Source organism: Neophocaena asiaeorientalis, unplaced genomic scaffold (assembly GCF_003031525.2).
Source record: "Neophocaena asiaeorientalis asiaeorientalis breed wild unplaced genomic scaffold, Neophocaena_asiaeorientalis_V1.1 scaffold544, whole genome shotgun sequence".
In the NCBI taxonomy this organism is placed as follows: domain Eukaryota; kingdom Metazoa; phylum Chordata; class Mammalia; order Artiodactyla; family Phocoenidae; genus Neophocaena; species Neophocaena asiaeorientalis.
In genome coordinates, this window is record NW_020173921.1 from 28,851 (window position 1) to 50,568 (window position 21,718).

Sequence of the window (21,718 nt, forward strand, 5' to 3'; positions counted from 1 at the left end):
AATTTCCTGGAGGGCAATTTGGCAATATATATCAAGTGTCTTAAATCTGCTCATGTCATTGGGCCCAGTGATTTTGCTGCTAAGAATGTATCCTAAGGAAATAATCAGAGATGAAAAGTTTTAGGCAGTAAGATGTAGAGTACAATGCTATTTATAGTAGTAAAAAGAGAAACATACTAAATGTCCAATAATAGGGAACTGGATAGATAAATTATGGTATATAGATACAGTGGAATAAGCTGCAACCATGAAAATCATGTTTATGAATTTTATTTTATACTATAGGAAAGCTCTCACAATATAAAAAAGTAAGATACAAGTATTTGATTACCAAATTTAGTGAATAAATGTTAATCAATATCTATTTTTATTACTGTAAAGTTACAAATGTTCAAAATGGCCACTAATACCATTGTTGATGACACATCTCATAGCTCCATATATTTTTGTCTGATTACTATCTGAAAGGTATATACTTTTATTGGTTCACCCTGCATAGCTATAGTATAATTCAAAAACTTAAAAAGAAATGCTTGTCTACCTGAACATCCACCTACCTACCTGTGTATAAATCTACCTATGGGTCTTAGAAACACTATTGGAAGAAAACAAATCAGAAAAATAAAAATAAATAATCTATGCATGCTGTGACTATGGACGATTGTATTTCCTTCAGTATACTCTTCACTGTTTTTCAATTTTTAAACAATAAACATGTATTATTTGTATAATATGTAGAGTGTTTAAAAATAAAAGATATATTAGGTGTAGAAAGAACTCATTCAAGTTCCAAGTGGATCACACATCACTCTGTGTGTGTATAGTAGTAATAGTAGTAGTAGTAGTTATCTCTCTCTGCTTTGTGCCACTAGGGTGATTTTATTCCCTTCTTTATATATTCCTTTGCTCTTCATTTTTAAGGCAATAAACATGATTATTTTTATTTGCAAAAAAGAAAAGCAAGCACCTCCTGGGCCAAGACGGTGGAGTAGGAACATGAGCTCACCTCCTCTCCTGGGTACAACAAATTTACAACTATTTATACAGCACCTACCAATGAAGACTAGCAGAAGGGGTCTTCTACAACTAAAGATATAGAGAAGGAACCACAACAAGACAGATAGAAGGGGTGGAGACCCAGACCCATACCCCTGGGTAAGTGACCCACAAATGGGAGAATAATTACAATTACAGAGATTCTTCCCAAGGAGCAAGGGGTCTGAGCCCCACGTTGGGCTCCCCAGCCTGGTGGTTCTGCACTGGGAGGACGAGCCCCAGAACATCTGGCTTTGAAGGACAGTGGGGATCACGTTGGGAGAGCCATGGGGGCTGTGGGAAATAGAGACTCCACTCTTAAAGGGTGCACACAAAATCTCACATGATCTGGGACCCAGGACAGAAGCAGTAACTTGAAAGAACCCTGGGTCAGACCCACCTGCTGATCTTGAAGAGTCTCTCAGAGGACAAGGAGGCAAGTGGAGCTCACCCTGGGGACACAGACATCAGCAGCAGCCATTTGGGGGAGCTCATTCTACCATGATGACACTGGCACTGGGAAGCACAACTGTGGAATCCTCCTCCTAGCTTATTAGCCCCAGGACCCAGACCCACACTGGCTCAACAGCCTGTAGGTGCTAGTGCTGGGACATCTCAGGACAAGCAACTAACTGGGTTGGGGCAAAGCTCACCAGCAAGCAGGCTGCCTTAAGACCCCCTGAGCCCACAGCTGCCCCTGGATACATCCCTGCCCACCAGAGGGCCGAAGATCCAGCTCCACACACCAGTGTGCAGGCACTAGACCTGGGACTCCCAGGGCCCTGCAGCCAGAGACCTGGGGCCTGGCCCCGCCTAGCAGCCAGCCTGCTCTAGCTTCAGGACCAGCCTCACCCACCAGTGGGCAGACACCAGTTACAGGACACCCTGGGATCCAACCCCACTCACCAGCAGGCCAACACCAGCTGTGAGACACCATGGGCCACTCAGCCAGCTGCCCCAGGATCTGACCCCACTCACCAGCAGGCTGAAACAAGCTTCAGGACACCCCAGACCCTAAAGCCAGCTGTGCCAGGAATTGGCCCACTCTGGGACGCATGGGCTCTGCACTTAGAGACCCCAAGACCTGGCTCGGCCTGCCAGTGGGCAAGACAAGGGTATGGGATTAAGAGATACAAACTACTATGGGTAAAACAGAAAAGCAACAAGAATATAGTGTACAGTACAGGGAAATATAGCTCTTGTTTTGTAATAACTTTAAGGAGAATATAATCTGTAAAAACACTGAATCACTATGTTGTACACCTGAAACTAATATAATATTGTAAATCAACTATACTTCTATTAACAAAAAGGAAAGCTGGGGTGGCAATAATTTTTCAGACAAAATACACTTTAAAGCTATAAACAAGAGACAAAGAAGGACATTACTTAATGATCAAGGGATCAATCAAAGAAGATATAACAATTGTAAATATATATGAACTCAACATAAGAACACCTATATACATAAAACAAATATTAACAGGCATAAAGGGAGAATTGTAACTAACATAATAATAGTAGGGGACATTAACACCCACTTACATCCATGGGCAGATCACCCAGACAGAAAACAATGAGGAAACACTGGCCTTAAATGACACATTAGATCAGATAAATTAAACAGATATATACAGGACATTCCATTCACCAAAAAAAGGAATACACATTATTTTCAAGTGCACATAGAACATTCTCCAGGATAAATCACATTCTAGGCCACAAAACAATAATTTTAAGAATGAAATTATATCAAGCATCTTTTCTGATGACAATAGTCTGAGACTAGAAATTAACTACAAGAAAAAAATACAAAGAAACCACAAACACGTAGAAGCGAAACAATGTGCTACTAAACAACCAACGAATCACTGAAGAAATCAAAGAAGAAATGAAAAGATACATGGTGACAAATGAAAATGAAAACACAACAATCCAAAAATCTATGTGATGCAGCAAAAGCAGTTCTAATGGGGAAGTTTATAGTGATACAAGCCTACCTCAAGAAACAAGAAAAAGCTTAAATAAACAACCTAACCTTATACTAAAGGAACTGGAAAAAGAAAAATGATCAAAATCCAAAATTAGTAGAAGGAAATAAATCATAAAGATCAGAGGAGAAATAAATGAAATAGACACTAAAAAATAATAGAAAATATCAATGAAATAAGAGCTGGTTCTTTGAAAAGATAAACAAAATTGATAAACCTTTGGCCAGACTCATTAAAAAAACCCCAAAAAGATGGAGGTTCTACATCAATAAAATCAGAAATGGAAAAGGAGAAGTTACAACCAACACCACAGAAATATAAATAGGATCATAAAAGATTACTATGAACAACTATATGCCAATAAAATGGAAAACCTAGAAGAAATGGACAAATTCCAAGAAATGTATAATCTCCCAAGACTGAACCTGGAAGAAATAGAAAATATGAACAGACCAATCACCAGTAATGAAATTGAATCAATAACAAAACAAAACAAAACTCAAGTCCAGAACCAACTGTCTTCACAGGTGAATGCTACCAAGCATTTAGAGAAGAGTTAACATCTATCTTTCTCAAACTATTCCAAAAACTTGTAGAGGAAGGAATGCTTCCAAACTCATTCTATAAAGCTAGCATCACCAGATAAAGATATCACAAAAAAGAAAGAAAACTACAGGCCAGTATCACTGATTTTAAAATCCTCAACAAAATATTAGCAAACTGAATCCAACCATAGATCAAAAGGATCATACATCATGATCAAGTGGGATTTATCGTAGATGCAAGGATGGTTCAGTATTTGCAAATCAGTGTGACACACCACATTAACAAATTGAAGAATAGAAATCATATAATCATCTCAATAGATGCAGAACAAATTTTTCAAATTCAACATCCATTTATGACAAAAACTCTCCACAAAGTGGGAATAGAGGGAACATATCTCAACATAATGAAGGCCACATATAATAGGCCCACAGCTCAAATCATACTCAACAGTGAAAAGCTGAAAACATTTCCTCTAAGATAAGGAAAAAGCCAAGGATGTCTTCTATCACGACTTTTATTCAAGTAGTATCAGAAGTCCTACCCACAGCAATCAGACAGAAAAAGAAATACAATCATCCAAATTGGAAAGGAAGAAGTAAAACTGCCACTGTTTGCACATGACCTGATACTATACATAGAAAACCCTAAAGACACCACCAAAAAACTACTAGATCTCATCAATGAATTCAGTAAAATTTCAGGATACAAAATTAATACACAGAAAGCTGTTGCATTTCTATACACTAACAATGAACTATCAGAAAAAGAAATTAAGGAAACAATCTCATTTACAGTTGCATCAGAAAGACTAGAATACCTAGGAATAAATATAACTAATGAGGTAAAAGACCTGTACTCTGAAAACTATAAGACACTGATGAAAGAAATTGAAGATGACACAAAGAGATGGAAAGATATACCATGTTCATGGATTGGTAAAGTTAATATTGTTAAAATGATCATACTACCCAAGACAATCTACAGATTCAATGCAATCTCTATCAAAATACCCAGGATATTTTTCACAGAACTAGAACACCTAACCGCTAAATTTATATGGGATTAGAAAAGACCCCAAATTGCCAAAGAAAGCTTCCAAAAAAACAAAGCTACACATATCACATTCCCTGACTTCAGATTATACTACAAAGCTACAGTAATCAAAACAGCATGGCAATGGCACAAAAACGGACACACAGATCAATGGAACAGAACAAAAAGCCCAGAAACAAACCCACTAACCAATTAATCTATGACAAAGGAGGCAGGAATATACAATGGAGAAAAGACAGTCTTTTCAATAAGTGATGCTGGGAAACCTGGACAGCTATTGTATATGTAAAAGAATAAAGTTAGAACATTTTCTCACACCGTATAGAAAAATAAACTCAAAATGGATTAAAGACCTAAATGTAACTCTGGAAACCATAAAACTCCTAGAAGAAAACATAGGCAGATCACTGACATAAATAATAGCAATATCTGTATGGATCTGTCTCCTAAGGCAAAGGAAACAAAAGCAAGGGTAAACTAATTGGAACTAATTAAACTTAAAAACTTTTGCACAGCAACAAAAACAAAAAAAACAACATAATGAATGGGAGAAAATATTTGCAAATGATATGACTGATACGGAGTTAACATCCAAAATACATAAACAGTTCATATAACTCAATATCAAATAAAAAAACAACCCAATTAAAAAATGGACAGAAGACCTGAATAGACATTTTTCCAAAGAAGACATACAGGTGGCTGACAGGCAATGAAAAGATGTTCATCTTTCAATGAAAAGATGTTAGAAAAATGCAAATCAAAACTACAAACTTCTCACACCTGTAAGAAGAGCTATCATCTGAAAGACCACAAATAATAAATGTTGGCAAGGATGTGGAGAAAAGGGAGCCCTTGTACACTGTTGGTGGGAATGTAAATTGGTGCAGTCACTGTGAAAAACAGTGACTGTATGGAGGTTCCTCAAAAAACTAAAAATAGAACTACCATATAAGCCAGCAATTCTACTCCTGAGCATATATCTAAAGAAAACAAAAACACTAATTTGAAAAGATGCATGCACCCCAATGTTCACAGCATTATTTGCAATAGCCGAGATATGGAAGCAACCTAAGCGTCCATGAACAGATGAACAGATATAGAAGATGTGGTGTACACACACACACACACACACACACACACACACCCACCCACTGGAATACTACTCAGCCATAAAAAAGAATGACATTTTGCCATTTGCAGCAATATGGAGAGGTCTGGAGGGCATTATACTTAGTTAAATAAGTCAGATGAAAGACAAATACTCTATGTTATCACCTATATCTGGAATCTAAAAAAATAAAATGAATGAATATAACAAAACAGAACTAGAAAACAAACTAATGGTTATCAGTGGAGAGAGAGAAGAAGTAAGGGCACCATAGGGCTATGGGATTAAGAAGTACCAACTACTATGTATAGAACAAATTAACTACAAAGATATATTATACAGCACAGGGATATATAGCCATTATTTTGTAATAACTTTAAATGGAGTATAATCTATAAAAATATTGAATCACTATGCTGTACACCTGAAACTAACATAATACTATAAATCAATTATACTTCAATAAAAAAAAGAAAAAAAGAAAAGCAAGCACCTGATTTTAAGAGATAATATTTTAAATATTTTACAAGTAGAAATACACATGTACAGTCCCAATTAAGTGCCAGCAGCACAAATCACCCCAAAATGTGCCACTCTGGCATGTGGACTGCACTGGGCTAAAGGCAATTAAGCCCCATAAGACTCCGGAACAGCTTTTTTCCCTCTGCCTTAATTGCCTAAAAGAATTTAATAGGGGGCTTGGCCCAGAAACAGAACTATTACCAGGGATAACTTTGTATCTAAAGAATTGTCTACATGATAGGCAAACATCTGCTTACCACACATATGCCCTTCTCATCCTTCGGTGAGTTGTCTTCCTCCCCTTGTAAGCCTGGCCCGTCCCACTCCTTAGGTCTGACGGCAGATAAACCTCAAGTGCCTGACTGCCTTTGGGTGTCATATTTTTATGGGGCTCTGGTACTAAAACTTTCTTTTTCTCCTGTTAGTCTATCATATGTCAATTTAATTATTAGACCAGTCAAAGAACCTAGAAGGGAAGAAGGGAAAAGTTTTCTAACCCTACGCAATCATCTAAGACCATGTGTTATTACCATATTGAAAACACAGGAAATGAAGTAAAAATAATTTGATTACTTGCGATACAAGAAATGCATATAATATATAGGATAAACAAAAGGCCACACAAACATATTCAGTGAAATACATTCAAGAAATAATGAAACTGAAGATGTTAAACTGGAAATGGAGGGTAAGGAGATGCTGCAGAGCTGGGCTCTCCAGGCTCGTAGCCGCTGGCCACACATGGCTATTTAATAAAATTTAAAATTCAGTTTTTCAGTTTCCCTAGCCACATTTCAAGTGCTCAGTAGTGCCGACTATATTGGACTGCGCAGGATAGAATATTTACATCACCACAGAAAATTCCACTGGACTGTACTAATCCAGAGAGTGGCATATATGACAGAAAGCGAAACAGAAATTAAGAGGTTCAGAAATACCCAGAAGAAAATATCTAGTAAGGGGATCCAAAACAACACAGTGTCTAGATATCGATATGAAATGTATTCCGCACAAGTTAACAGAATAAACTGAATTCTTTGACACAAGAAGACAAATATAATTCCATAGATAGCATCGACTTTCAGAATGTAACTAAAAATGAACACAGTCTTTATTCAAAATTAATGGTTCTCATAGACAGAAAGCATAAGCAACTCTAAATATTAAAGAGATATGTGTCTACAAGGAAACCTGCAACTTGTCAGTTATAAAAGTTAAATAATAACAACAATAATATAGAGAACAGAGCTGATAGTCTGATGGGGTTTATGCGGCATGGCAAGGGCACAAGAAATGTGGCAGATGGCTAAAGAAGAAACATGCCGCTTCAAATTGATCAGTGGCAAAAATCTGCAATCAATTTTAAAAAGTATTACTTTTAATATAAGAAGGAGGGACCATGGTGATCAAATAAGGTTCATTTTTAAAAAGTCATTTACTTTATTATTATCACTGTCACCAACCCTTCTATAATGTTTACTATGTGCCAAGCACTGCTTTAAGCATCCTGCAATTCTATGACAATCTGGGGTAAAGATACAATTATTACCCTCATTTTACAGGTAAGGGAACTGAAGACAGAGAGGTTAAGTAACTTGCCCAATGTCACACAACTTAAAAGGGGCAGGATCCTGATTCAACCCAGGCACTATGGCTCCACAATCTGTGCTCTAAAACTATTAAGCTCATTTGTTTTTAAAACAGACTGGGGATAAGCAAAAATACAATGCAGAAATCTAGTTTTCTGCAAATCAGGAGGCAAAGTCTCTGACAATGCCCCTCAGGGTAGGAAACAAATATCAGCCAGGTACTATCACTATTGATGAGCTTGTAACTGGCAGAGGACCTCCCAATCGATCTCTCTCTCTCTCTCTCTCTCTCTCTTTCTCTCCTCTCTCCTATCAAGTTCTCTTACTCTTGGCATCATTGACAATTCTTCCTTGCGAGGGCTCTCCTGTACATTATAGGATGTTTAGCATCATCCTGGCCTCTATTCACTAAAGGCCAGTAGCTAGCCTCTTCTGCGCCCTACCTACCTTCAGTCTTAGCAAATAAAATATCTCCAGATATTAAAATATCGCCAGATATTGCCAAATTTCCCATAGAGGGCAAAATTGTCTTCAGCTGAGAACCACTGATATATATTATGAACATTTTTTCATATTCATGATATGAAATGTTAGACTGAAACAATATGCTATATAAACACCATGGACTTTTATTAGGAGTAAGTGCGATCTTGCATTAAAGTGAATTCTGGATGGGTTAGATAGCCCACTTAAAAATAAAAATGTTAAAGGAGCAGAAGAAAATATAAGTGAAACATAGCTTAGAACTCAAAGTATAGAAACAAAAAAAAGAAATTCATAAAAAATAATACATTTGACAAAACACTAATTATAAACTTGTAAGGCAAAAACATAAACTAAACTAAAGGGCAAGTGACAAAATGGGGAAAAAAAGCATTATATGGTGGCTTAATGCTTAACATCATTAATACACAGAGCTTTTATCATTCATAAGAGAAAGAATAATATATCAACTGGTAATTGAGCAAAGGACACATCAGGCAATTACCCATGAGGAATACAAAAGAAATGCTAGATGACAATTACTAATATTTTAACTGGTATTAATTCATCAGGTTATATACTGGGACTAGGTGAGCTCTAAAGCTTCGTTATTGTAAATTCTATCATTCTTTGAAAGCAGTGGGAGTTCTATATCCAGATAGAAAAAAAAAAAGATATTCAAGCATTGCATACTTAAATCCCAAACAAAGTTGACAATAGTAACCAGCTGTTCCTTTTTTGTTCATTGAGAAGAAAATGATTGAAAACAAAACTACAGCATTAATAAGCCAGAATTAAAGAAAATTTATTTGACATCAGAGGTTGTTAGAGAGTAGTTGCATTTAGATTGTTTCTCAGTGTTAGGATAAATTCAAATGCAGAAGATTCAAAAACAAAACCAGTAGAACATCTCTGGAGATTTCTTTGAAAATACAATCATTCTAGTCTGACAAAACTTAAATGCAATCCCAACGAAAGGAAAGAGGATAAATGGAAATCAGATTACATTTAAGATTTTTCCCATACCCATTCTTTGATGAAACTATTTTCAAAACTATACCAAAATTTATGAAATAATGCCATTTGCAGCAACATGGATGGACCTAGATTATCATATTAAGTGAAGTAAGTCAGACAGAGAAAGACAAGTATCATGTGATATCACTTATATGTGGAATTTTTTAAAATGATACAAATGAACTTATTTATGAAACAGAAACAGACTCACAGACATAGAAAACAAACTTACAGTTACCAGAGGGGATAGCAGGGGTGGGTACCGGGAGTAGATAAATTAGGAGTTTGGGATTAACATGTACACACTATTATGCATAAAACAGATAAACAACAGGGACCTACTGTATAGCACAGGGAACTATATTCAATGTCTTGTAATAACCTATGATGGAAAAGAATCTGAAAAAGAATGTATATGTAACTGAATCACTTTACTGTATACCTGAAGCTAACACAGTACTGTAAATTAACTATACTTCATTAAAAAATGGTTTAAAAACACTATACAAAAATTTAATATCCTTCGAAACAAAATCACAATGCCTTGGTATGCAAAATATTGTGTTCAGGTAAGTAGTGAAACTCTTTTACAGAGTTTGGATTAATCTATTATTATCCACAATACAGGTAGTTATTAACATTACTGATATTTCAATAGATAGTAGCAATAATACACTGGCTTCTATTCTGTGTGCTTTACTATATGCCAGGCTCTGTGCCACGCACTTTACATAGAAAGGGCTCGTGATACTTGTAGCAGTAACTCTGCAAGTTGCATGTTCTCATCCCCTTTTACTGATGATAAATCAGTAGCTCAGAGGACATATGTAACTTTCACACACCCAAAGAACTCCTCCTACTATCCCAAGTTATTTGCTGTTACTCTGACCTCATAGGGACTTTCCTTCACTTGGTGTAATCTACCTTGTACCACATGCCCTAGGCTCAACTCTCAGCTGAAGCTGTGTTCAGTTCCTATGGACTTCTAGATACTGTCAACATCTAACGGGGTGGGGGGAATTCAACAGCCCTTGAAGCAATCCTCCACCAAAGGGTAACTGGAGTTGATGGATTAATGTGTCAGCTTCCTGTCCTATAGAGAGACAACTGTAAAGCACATTCTACAGGGTTCCTCAGGGATCCCCAGCACGTCTCAGCCTCAGTTGCCTACAATGGTAAATGGCTAAACATGTGCCTTTTTAAATTAGCTTTTCCTCATCCCTTTACTCCTGCTTCTTGAGACCCCTGTTAAATAAACTACCTGCTTCTAAGTCAGGAGAACCCAAGTGAAAACAGTGTCCATCAGACCCCAGTGTCTTCATTTTTGTCTGCATTCTTACTTCATCCACTCTTCTACCACTATTCTGAACACACTTGTTCTTCTGTCTCTCTGACAGAGCCAACCTCGAGTCCAACTGCCCACCTTCTCTCTTGTTCTTCAGCTGCTGAACAATCCTAGAGAAAGTCACACAACTGGGCCGATAATGCCATTATAAAATCATGACCACTAACCTCATTCTATGTCCTTACACTACTCCGTTTCCTTCAAACCCTCGGTATTAAGATTCCTGCTCTTACCCTCGGGTAAGCATGGTGCCCATGGAGAAAACAGACGCTGTCACACAAACCTTCCCTTAATGCCTTGAAATCTATGAATTCACTTACATCGATACTGTCCTCTCCTCTATTCTAAAGCATGGAAGAATTGTTTCATCCTCTGTTCCATCCCCCTGCTCCCACTGAAAGAGGTTGTTGAATCTTCTATTAAAACAAAACCTCTCACTTCCCTCTCCTGTTGGTTTCTGTTTCATCTGCTCCTTCTATTTTCAGATAAGCTTTGGAAACAGGCTCTGATACTTCTTGTCTGCATTCTGTTACTTCTCACTCACTTTGCAGGCCACTCCAGATTGACTTGGACCCTCCCTGTTACTCAAAACCCGCTCATGCCAAGGTCTCAGGTGACCACCAGATGCCGTACAGTCTTTTTTCTCCTTTGGCCCATCAGTAGCATTTGATATCTTTTTGACCAAACCCTCCTAGAAATAACTGCTTGCTGAGACACTATATTTGTTTGGTTTTTATTCTACTTCAGTAGCCACATTTCCTCATTTTCTTTTTTTGCTGCATCGTTTAAATGTTGCTCTTCCACAGGGATCTGCAGAAAACAGCTTCTTCTGTTTCCATTTTCAGCAGACTTTCCCGGTATAATCTCTACTTTTATAGCTAGCGTCACCATCTATATGCTGATAAGCCCCAAATTTCTACTTTCAGCCTAAATATCTTTTTAACAGATTTTTTAAGGTATAATTTATACACCATAATATTGACATGTTCAGTTCACTGAATTTTAGTAAATTTATATAGTTGTGCCATCACCACCACAATTCAGGATTAAAACACCTTCAGCCGGAAAAGTTCCCTTGTACCCATTTGTAGTCAGTTGCCCATCATAGCTACAGCCCAGACAACCACTGATGTGCTTTTTGTCTATATTTTTGCTTTTTTTCTAGAAATTTCATATAACCAGAGTAGTACAATATGGAGGTTTTTTATTTTTTGGCCTGGCTTCTTTGACACAGCATAATTCTGTTGCTACATGGATAAGTAGTTCATTTCTTATTTCTGAGTAGTGTTCTTTGTATGCATATATCACATTTTGTTTATCCACTCACCAGTTTCCCATTTTTAGCTATTCTAAATAATTCTGCTATGGACAATGGCATAAATATCTTTGTGTGGACATGGTTTTTATTTCTCTTGGGTAAATACCTAAAAGTATAATAGCCAGGTCACATGGTTAAGTGTATGTGTAACTTTTTAGGAAACTTCCAAACCAATTTCCAAAGTGCCTGCATCATTCGCCATTCCCATCCTCAGTGTAAAGGTGTCAAGTTACTACTACTCCTCACCAGTAGTTGGTATTGTCAGTCTTTTAAATTACAGCCATTCTAGTCAGTGCATACAGTTATCTCATGTGGTTTTCACTTGCATTTTCCCAATAATTAATGATTTTTTTCATGTGCTAATTAGCCATTCACATATCTTTTTTTCTTTTTTTTTTTGTGGTACCTGGGCCTCTCACTGTTGTGGCCTCTCCCGTTGCGGAGCACAGGCTCCGGATGCGCAGGCTCAGCGGCCACGGCTCACGGGCCCAGCCGCTCCGCGGCATGTGGGATCCTCCCGGACCGGGGCACGAACCCGTGTCCCTTGCAGCGGCAGGCAGACCCTCAACCACTGCACCACCAGGGAAGCCCACATATCTTCTTCAATGAAGTATCCATTCAAATATTTTGCCCATTTTTAATGTTTGCCTGTCTTATTACTGCATTTTAAAAGTTCTTTTAATGTTACATATGCAAGTCATTTATCAGATACAATTCGCAAATATTTGCTCCCAGGATGTGGTTTGGCTGTCTATTTTTGTCAAGGCATTTTCAAATTTAAAAACTTTAACATCTTTATTGAGGTATAATTAACAAACTGCACATATTTAATGTGTGCAATTTGATAAGTTTTGACATATGTGTACAGCCATGAAACCATCACAACAATTAAAATAACAAACATTTGTGTGGTCTTTTAAAATTTGTTTTTTGTTTTTGCATTTCGTTAGTGACTATTTTGAGCATTTTTTCATGTGTTTATTTGTGATCTTTATTGTCTGAGTGTTCTTTTCAAATCATTTATTCATTTTAAAATTTGGATTGTTTAATGTTATTTATATGTTTTGGATAAAAGCCCTTTATCTTATATGTAATTTACAAAGATTTTCTCCAGTGTGTAGCTTGTTTTTTCATTCTCTGAGCAGAGTCTAAGAGACAGTTTTAATTTTGATAAACTCTAATATAACAACTTTATCTCTTATGGATTGGACTTTTAGTGTCATATCCAAGAATTTATAAACTTATTTATAAATAAATGGATAAATGTAATAGATAACATGGAAGATATGGATTGAAATTCTTCCTTTTTGACATGAATATCTAATTGTTCCAAAGGTTATGTTGAAAAAACTGTCCGTTATCTGCTGAATTGTTTTTGTACCTGTATTGAAAATAAGTTGTACATATATATGTGGGGTTATTTTTGGATTCTATACTTTGCCATTCGTCTATTTGTTGGTCATTACACTAACACTACACTTTCTTAATTACTTTATCATAAATGTTGAAACCAGGTAGTTTTAATCATTCCGTTTTTTTTTTTTCCCCCCATTGGCTATACCAGGTCATTTGTATTTCTGTATGACTTTTAGATCATGTTTAATGTAATTATCAATAATTACATCCTTCTACCTTATAGATGTATTTTATGTTTCATATACCATAACCTTGAACAGCACAGGTTTGAACTGCCTGGGTCCACTTATACGCAAATTTTTTTCAATTGTAAATATGTACAATACTACAAAATCTGTGGTTGGTTGAATCTGTGACTGAGGAACTGCAACTACAGAAGGCTGACTATAAATTTATACCAGAATTTTCGGCTGCAAAGAGAGTCGGCACCCTTAACCCCTAGAGTTGTTCAAGGGTCAACTCTGTGTGTGTGCACGTCAGTGTAAACCTTTAACAAAATAAACTTAATATGGGGACTCTCTGATTTGTGTTATTATCTGGTCTATTGAAATGGAGATAAATCTACTCAATATAGGAGAACAGAAACAATTAAACACACTTCTTTTGTGAATTGTTAAGGATCAAAGGTTTCAAATAAATTTTCAATATAATTAATTTTTCAGTTATTTAAACCGTTGAAATATCTTGTTTTCCATTCACTATTAAGAATCAGTAAGTTAAGAAATATCATTTTAAGCAAAACCCCTTTGCCTAAATGTTGTAAATTTGAAAATTAAAAGAATACACCTGCAGCATTCACTCGACTCTTGAACAACGAGGGAGTTAGGGGCGCCGATCCTCTGAGCAGTGGGAAATCCACGGATAACTTCGAGTTGGCTCCCCATATCTGCTGTTCCTCCATATCTGAGTTTCCGCCTCCGTGGAGTCAACCCACCACAGATGGCATAGTACCATAGTATTTACTGTTGAAAAACTCCGCAAGTAAGTGGACCCACACAGTTCAAGGGTCAACTGCACTACTAACTCACATATATATAGATTAGTTAATGAAAGGCAGTTACAAAAAAGAACTTTTCTTTTCCAAATAAGACATTCTTTTCTAACTTAAAGATATCTGTGACTTATCATCTTAATATAGCTTACAATCAGTACTAATTTAGTGCTTTGTTATTAGGGATAATGAGGATGATAAAGATGTGACTGATTATGTCTCTAGCAGCTAAATATATACTGAGAAACGTGATAGATTCTCAGAAACTGCCAAGCCAGAGCTTAATGTTCCAATTGTGATCTAGTGAAGTGAGTCTGGTGCTAGGAAACAGGAGGCCTGAGTCTAATTACACGTGTCTCTACAGCTGTGTAAAGTCTTTGCCATTATCGGCTTTTGGATTTTTAACTAGGAAAAGCAAATAACTTCTAAACCTACCTGAATACTACTGTTGCAATGCTGAGATGGAAGAATGTATACGTAAAGTGTTACATTATGAATTACATTCCCAAGATTCTTTTAAAATAATGACTTCCTGAGGATCTAAGAATGAATAGAGATAAAGGCTGAGACAACTTCTCATTCAGAGACAAGTGGCCCTGGTTTTCAAAGTCTCAGAAAGAGTCTGTCTTGATAAACTTATTTGTTACGTCACAGATGGTTCAAAATTCTTTTATCTAAATGGATAGGAGCCAAGATTACTCACCTAAGTGCATTTGTCACATAAACCTAATTATGTTATCTCTCCAAGGAGGAGAAAGAACTCAATCTAACAAAATAACTTTTATAAAATCAGCTTATATCAATTTCCTTTAATAACTAAAAATGCAGATCTATTGATAATTATATTGTAAATTTAATTTGGCTCATATGTCATATAAGAAGAGCAAATCCTCTTTCAAGAAACACTCTCACTGATGTATCACAAACCATTTCCAAGGTCTAGTTGACAGTCCACTATTTCAAATGATTTTAGACACAAAATGTTAATATAATTAAAGAATCTAGATGGTCCTTGGAGTTCAAAATAGCAAGAAGTGGTCTATGCTTTGATTTACTAACAAAACAATGGCATAATTCTGGTTAAACAAACATGGTTTTACAAGAGCTTAAGTCATCCATTATTAAGTTGCCTTAGCCCTGGCTGCCCAGTTAACTGGCTAATTGCTATGGTAGGAAAGCCACCCAACTGACATTTGTATGAGGTCTAAATTCAAGACTCTCTTCTTGAAAGCTAAATCTTTGGAAAATCCACTAGTAGGCAGTGGTGTTTATGTTTGCTAATGTAGCCTCTGAATTTCCAAGTTTCTTAGAAACTGATTCTGTGGTACAGGGACCAAGGAAACATTCAAAGAACTGTTGTCATGACTTCTACAGATACTAACATATGACAGTAAACTAAAGCATCTGTAGAAATGGTCCCAGTGTACCATGATGACAAGATGGTATGCCACAGCCCACCCTTCCCACTGGGCCTAAAACTGTGGTGACTACGTTAGGAAGGACCGTTAAGAAGACACAAGTTATTCTCATATTGACTGATGGGGGTTGAGGGGGAGGGGGAGGGGGGAATATGAATGAATTTGATTATAAAGAGGAGGGAGGCACCACAGCAGAAATAATCCTGGGTGATGTGACATACCAAGAGGTGCATCTTTGGGGAAGCCAGGCATGAGGTGATGTGTGAGCAGGTGGACAGAGCATAAGCAGAACATGAGGCTGGGTGGGATGGGAGATGGGCCCAAACTGAATGGCCTCGTCTCAGATGCCCATGGGCAGAGGCACACAGTGGGTCTCCCACAGATGTCTCCCAAATGAAGTATCATCAGGAAGAATTCTGAGTAAAATAATGGCATTTTAAATGACAGTCTCTAAAACTGATTTGGAATTCAAGTATAATGAATTCTCAAAACTGCCACATCATCTGTGTGTTAGCATGAAAATTTCCAAATTACAGCAATGTCTGCAATAGTATTACAGGCCTTTTCAAAATTCTACATTTCATTTCATTTTGCTGATGAGGAAAAGAGCTGAAACTTTACACTCATCTGGGAGAGACAGCTCAGTCCATTGCAGCTGCTTCCTGGGAATCCAGTGAGAATGACAGATCTACAAGGAAACCCTCTACAGTCACCACAGGCAAATCTCAACCAGACCAATGAATCACTGCTTCCACGGCTGTCTCTACCCTGCTCTTGGTTTGACTAGGATGCAACCCTTCTTTGCTTGTTTTGGAAACAGATCTTCTATAAACTTTTCTAGGAAGTCTCACTTAACTGGAGTTAGCAAGACATAAAGAGCAAAGAACTAAACAGCAGCAAAATTATAACCTTTCTGAGCTTGTTTCTTTATCAACAAACAGCCTAATCATATCTTCTATCTCTTGGCATGATGTTGACCTGCTGCCTGCAAAAGGTGCTTACAAACTGCCAGTAAATGTTACTTAGTTTTCTTAAAATCTAAACATGTAATAAATTAATGTAAACATATGAAACTGTTACTTGTACTGTGGTTATATAAGAGAATATCCCTATTCTTAGAAACTACACAATCAAATATTTAGAGTTAAGAGGCCATGATTTAAGTAACTTATTCTCAAATCATATGAAAAAAGTTATATGTAAATATTATTATATAAATATGTATAATATACAAATATGTATGTTATGTATAAATATATAATATAAAACATAATCTATTACCTATATATTATATGTAATGTATTATGTATATTATTATGTAATATATGATATTAAATATGATGTTATATATATTTTATAGAGATATATATTATATGTATATTTTATAGATAGGTAGGTAGGTAGATAGATATGAAGAGAGAAAGAGAGAGAGAGGAAGAGAACACAAATGACCTACCATATAAGGTGAAAGATATATGGGTGTTTTCTGTACTACTTTTTTTTATAATTTTCCTGATATTTTATAAAGTTTGTGGTTTCATGTTACTCATTGAATCTTGACTGAAGAAAGCACATCCAATAATACACACAAGATCAGAAAACTACTTGATTCTCAAATCCCACAATACGCAAGATTATTCCCATTAAATTCTTGAAGGGCTACATAACTTTAAGTCTACTTAACAGCCCAATCAAATCGATTTCATCAGGACCTATGTGAGGCCTTCTTCCAAGCACTGGGGATGTGAAGACTGAACGTTGCCGTCTGGGGAAACCAGCCTCTGATGACTGGCAAAGACCCTACAACTTTGAGGCTGCAGGGCTTCAGTGGTGAGGTGAGTACTATAAGCAGATGTGGGCAGGAAGCCTTCAGGTTGGAGGTAAAAACTAAGGCCGTGCAGCATGGTTAGGACTTAAATCACACGCAGGAGCATGGAACATGTTATCCACGGAAGCTGTCCAAGATGCCTGCTTCACATCAGAGGGATTAGCAGGCTCACTGGAGAGGTTCCTACTGACCACGAAGAGGACAATTTGAGAATCAATAAGGGTAACTACAATGGAAGAAAAGCAGTTCACAAAACTGAAAAAAACAAACAAAATAAAACATAAGTGGTAACCACTGTAAGATACTAGAGAATCAACTCGTTATTTTGAAAAATGGTATATAAATGGAAAGAATCAAGCATTTAGCAGGACTTTCCTATGTGAACCATACCACTGAGTAATCAGAGAGCAGATAAGGGGAGGTTCTTCCCTATAGAAATATTCCAGCCAATAAATGTAGAGGGGATGAGGAAATTAAAATAGTACCATTTTGAAACCCTAAATGAATTAATGGGTGTAGGTATTGATGATCAATGGCTGCTATCATCACAAAAAGAGATTTCTGGACATTAGGTCCCTTCTGATAGAAGAATACCACACCACTTATGAAGTGATTGTGCCCAGAACAGCATACCTAAGGCTTATCTAACTCCCCATTTAAAGGGAACACAGAGGAGAGAGGAACATATTAAATTACACCACGGAGATGTAATCAAATCCACACTGGCAAACCCTTTGGTACAAACAGCCCTGTTTCCTTAACAAATAATATAATGAAAACAAACAAAATAACAGAGAGATAGAGGGGAAATTACAGATTAACACACCTAAAAGCACAGCAACCAACTGGAATATGTGAGCCTTTATTTGGATCCTGACTAAAGCAAAATGTTAAAAAAAAAAAAAAATTAAAAAAAAAAAAAAATTAAAAAAAAAAAAAAATTAAAAAAAAAAAAAAGTTACGTTTTTTATACCATTCTTGAAATCTGAACACCACGTGATTACCTAATGACGTTAAGAAGTTATTGTTTAAAATTTTAAGTGTGAAATTGGTATAGTGGTTATGTTTTTAAAAAGTTCTTCTTATTTGGAGACACATACTGAACTGTTCATAGATGAAGAATAGGGGTCACTCCCACAGGAACATGGATGGGGTCGAGTGGAGACAAGATCGGCCGGGAGTCGAAGCCAGCTATGCACATGTAGGTATTCACAAGCCTCCTTTATTGACTTTTGTGTTTGTTTGAAATTGTCCTTAATAATTTCTTTAATATGCCTGAGCACTAGTTCTTTATTTTACCTGAAGGTAAGCGAAGTGTATTTTTCATGCCCACAATTATAGAGATAAGTTATATACACATATTCATTATTAAACTTCCTGATACCTATATAAGAATCTGCTTAAAGGGTAAAGCCCTAGAAATGAAGAAAACAGTTACTCATTCACAATTGGTGTCTAGCATTTATATAAGATCTTACATGCATGAGACTCTATTCTCAGAGCCTTAACTTCAAGTAAATAAACTTCACCACAGCACCATGCATTAGATGCTACAGTTTTCCCCATTTTCTAGATGAGGAAACTGAGGTAGAGAAAGAGTATCTTGACACACCAATAAGTGGGAGAGCCAGGGTTTGAACCCCAGCAGTTTCATTCTAGGGCTCAGGCTCTTCAACTTTAGTCTGTATTTAATTCTGTCCCTAATTCCCGGGCAGGTTCTCATGTTCTAGGCACAGTCTAGATCAAAAGAAATGAGGGGAGGCTATTCCAGAACAAGGAAAAGGTAGAAGTAAAGGCACAAATCTGAAGGGCCAGCAAGTTACTTGGTTTCAGTGAAGCACAGGATTCTGCAAAGAGCAATGCTATGAAAAGAAGCCGGCCGACAGGGAGGATTAAGTGTGAAGGACCGTGATGGGTAAGTTAGGGAGCAAGGACGTCCTCGTGTAGCCATGGCAGAGGCACTGTAGTTCTTGGAGATGAGCGGAGCGAGGCCTGTAGGACACACTTTGGGGAGGGGAGAGGTTAGAGGTAGGATTCAGTTAGGAGGCTATGCCAGCGGTCTAGCAAGAGCGAGGAGGGCTGGAACTCGGGACGACGGCACGGGAATGAAAACGCAGGGCAGCTACGAGAACTGAGATGCGACCGAAGAAAGAGAAATAAGAGTTAACGAAAACTACAGGTTTGGGCCTACGCAAAGCTCGGGAGGATGGTGAGGTCATCACCACAGGCAGAAAAGTGCAAGTGCAGGAAGAGGGGCAGACAGCAGAGGAAAGAGGGAAGGGGATGGGTTTTGTTTGAGACACTGACATCCAGGAGGACGGGTCTCGGGTAGTTTGGAAAGGGAAGCAAACTCCAGGAGAGAACTCAGGTGCAGGACACAGGTTTGGGAATCATCCTTGCAAGGGGTGATGGTTGAACTGACGACAACTTGAGTCTGCCAAGGGGGACAGGAGGTAGGCTTGGTTTGAGTCTCCAGCAGTGTTGTGAGTCTCTTAACACATGCGTCTTTTTCCTTCAGTTGTTTTTATTGAATGAGTCTTTAAATTATATAGTGTTTTACAATTTTCAAAAGTTTCACACACATGATTTCATATAATTCCATAATAATAATTTTTCCTACCCCTATCGTGCCCCTCTGCCTTTCCCTCTCCCCACTGGTAACCACTAGTTTGTCCTCTACATCTGTGAGCCTGCTTCTTTTTTGTTTTCTTCACTAGTTTGTTGTATTTTTTAGATTCCATATAAGTGAAATCATACAGTATTTGTCTTTCTCTGTCTGATAATACCCTCCAAGTCCATCCATGTTGTTGCCAATGGCAAAATTTCATTGTTTTTTATGGCTGAAACCATTCCATTGTGTGTGTGTTTGTGTGTGTGTGTATTAATTACATCTTCTTTATCCATTCATCTATTGATGGACACTGAGATTGTCTCCATAACACATATATTTTTAAAAATTCCTCCAAATCATCTAGCACAAAACTAAGCAAACTCTCTTGTCAGATTCATGAGAAGATATAAGAGGTGCTAGGAGTCTTCTCATAATCAGAGTTCTGATCACCCAAATGATCCCAGTATAGCATTTATTTATTGGTAGTGAGGATGGTGTTTTCCTTACTGTGTCATCTGGGAACAAACTAATAGGGAAAGACCAAATCCCAAAAGCAAACTTGTAGCGGAGGACTAAGAATTCAGACACACAACTCTGCTCTAGACTGAGGATCTAGATCTTCATCTTCCGGCCTTTATTACTCAAAAGCCGTTCATGTCAGGATTCACTATTGAATTGTTAGTCAAGTCCAGCCCGTGGGAAAAGTAGATGAAATGATGTACGTTTTCACCTGTCTCTAATGTAACAAATTACTCACAAATAAGACTGCAGTTAGTTGAGAACGAAACTACAGGAATGAGAGAAAACTGTAAATCATTTCTGCACATTTAAATCATTTTTAATTTAAGTTTAAAAACATTAAAAACTAAAATAAAGTTGTTTCTAACAGCAAGGCCAACAGCACATCACTTCTGAGTGTTTCCCAGAACCTATATGAGCCAGATAATTTAGTTTAAAGCTCTAAAGATCCAAATAATTATCCTTTTTTTTTTTCACTTATTCAGTTTATTCTTCCCATGCCAGAACTCGATGTTCATACTTAATTTCAAACTTTTCACATTTTCCATTTACTGCAACCTTGGGCTGAGCAAGTCCATGACTTCACAAGATTTTATAGGGCACTTTTATGGTATTAATAACTATATTCCGGTAGGGGTTCTCTACAGGGGAATGAAGAGTATTAGTCAGAGGGCTCCTAAGTAAGCACAGCTGGGAATCCTTCTCCACAATCAAGAACCCCCACCCGCCCCTGGCAAGGCCGTTAAGCACAGCCGGGAGGCATTTTGTTCCATCCAAGTCCTGGAAGCCTATGCACTGAAGAGCTTTGATACCAATGGTGGTGCTTACGACTTTTAGAAAACTTCTCAAGCACATAATCACCTCTAGATGATTCTATGCGTTACAACCGCTTTGCTGTGAGTGAAACCAGTAACCAGGCAAT

General features: G+C 37.2%; 1 protein-coding gene across 1 annotated transcript in view; it reads right to left on the bottom strand.

Moving 5' to 3' along the window:
* LOC112404312 (collagen alpha-1(XIX) chain-like) overlaps positions 1 to 21,718 on the bottom strand; it is a 160,223-nt gene that overhangs the window by 18,185 nt on the left and 120,320 nt on the right. The window lies entirely within an intron of this gene.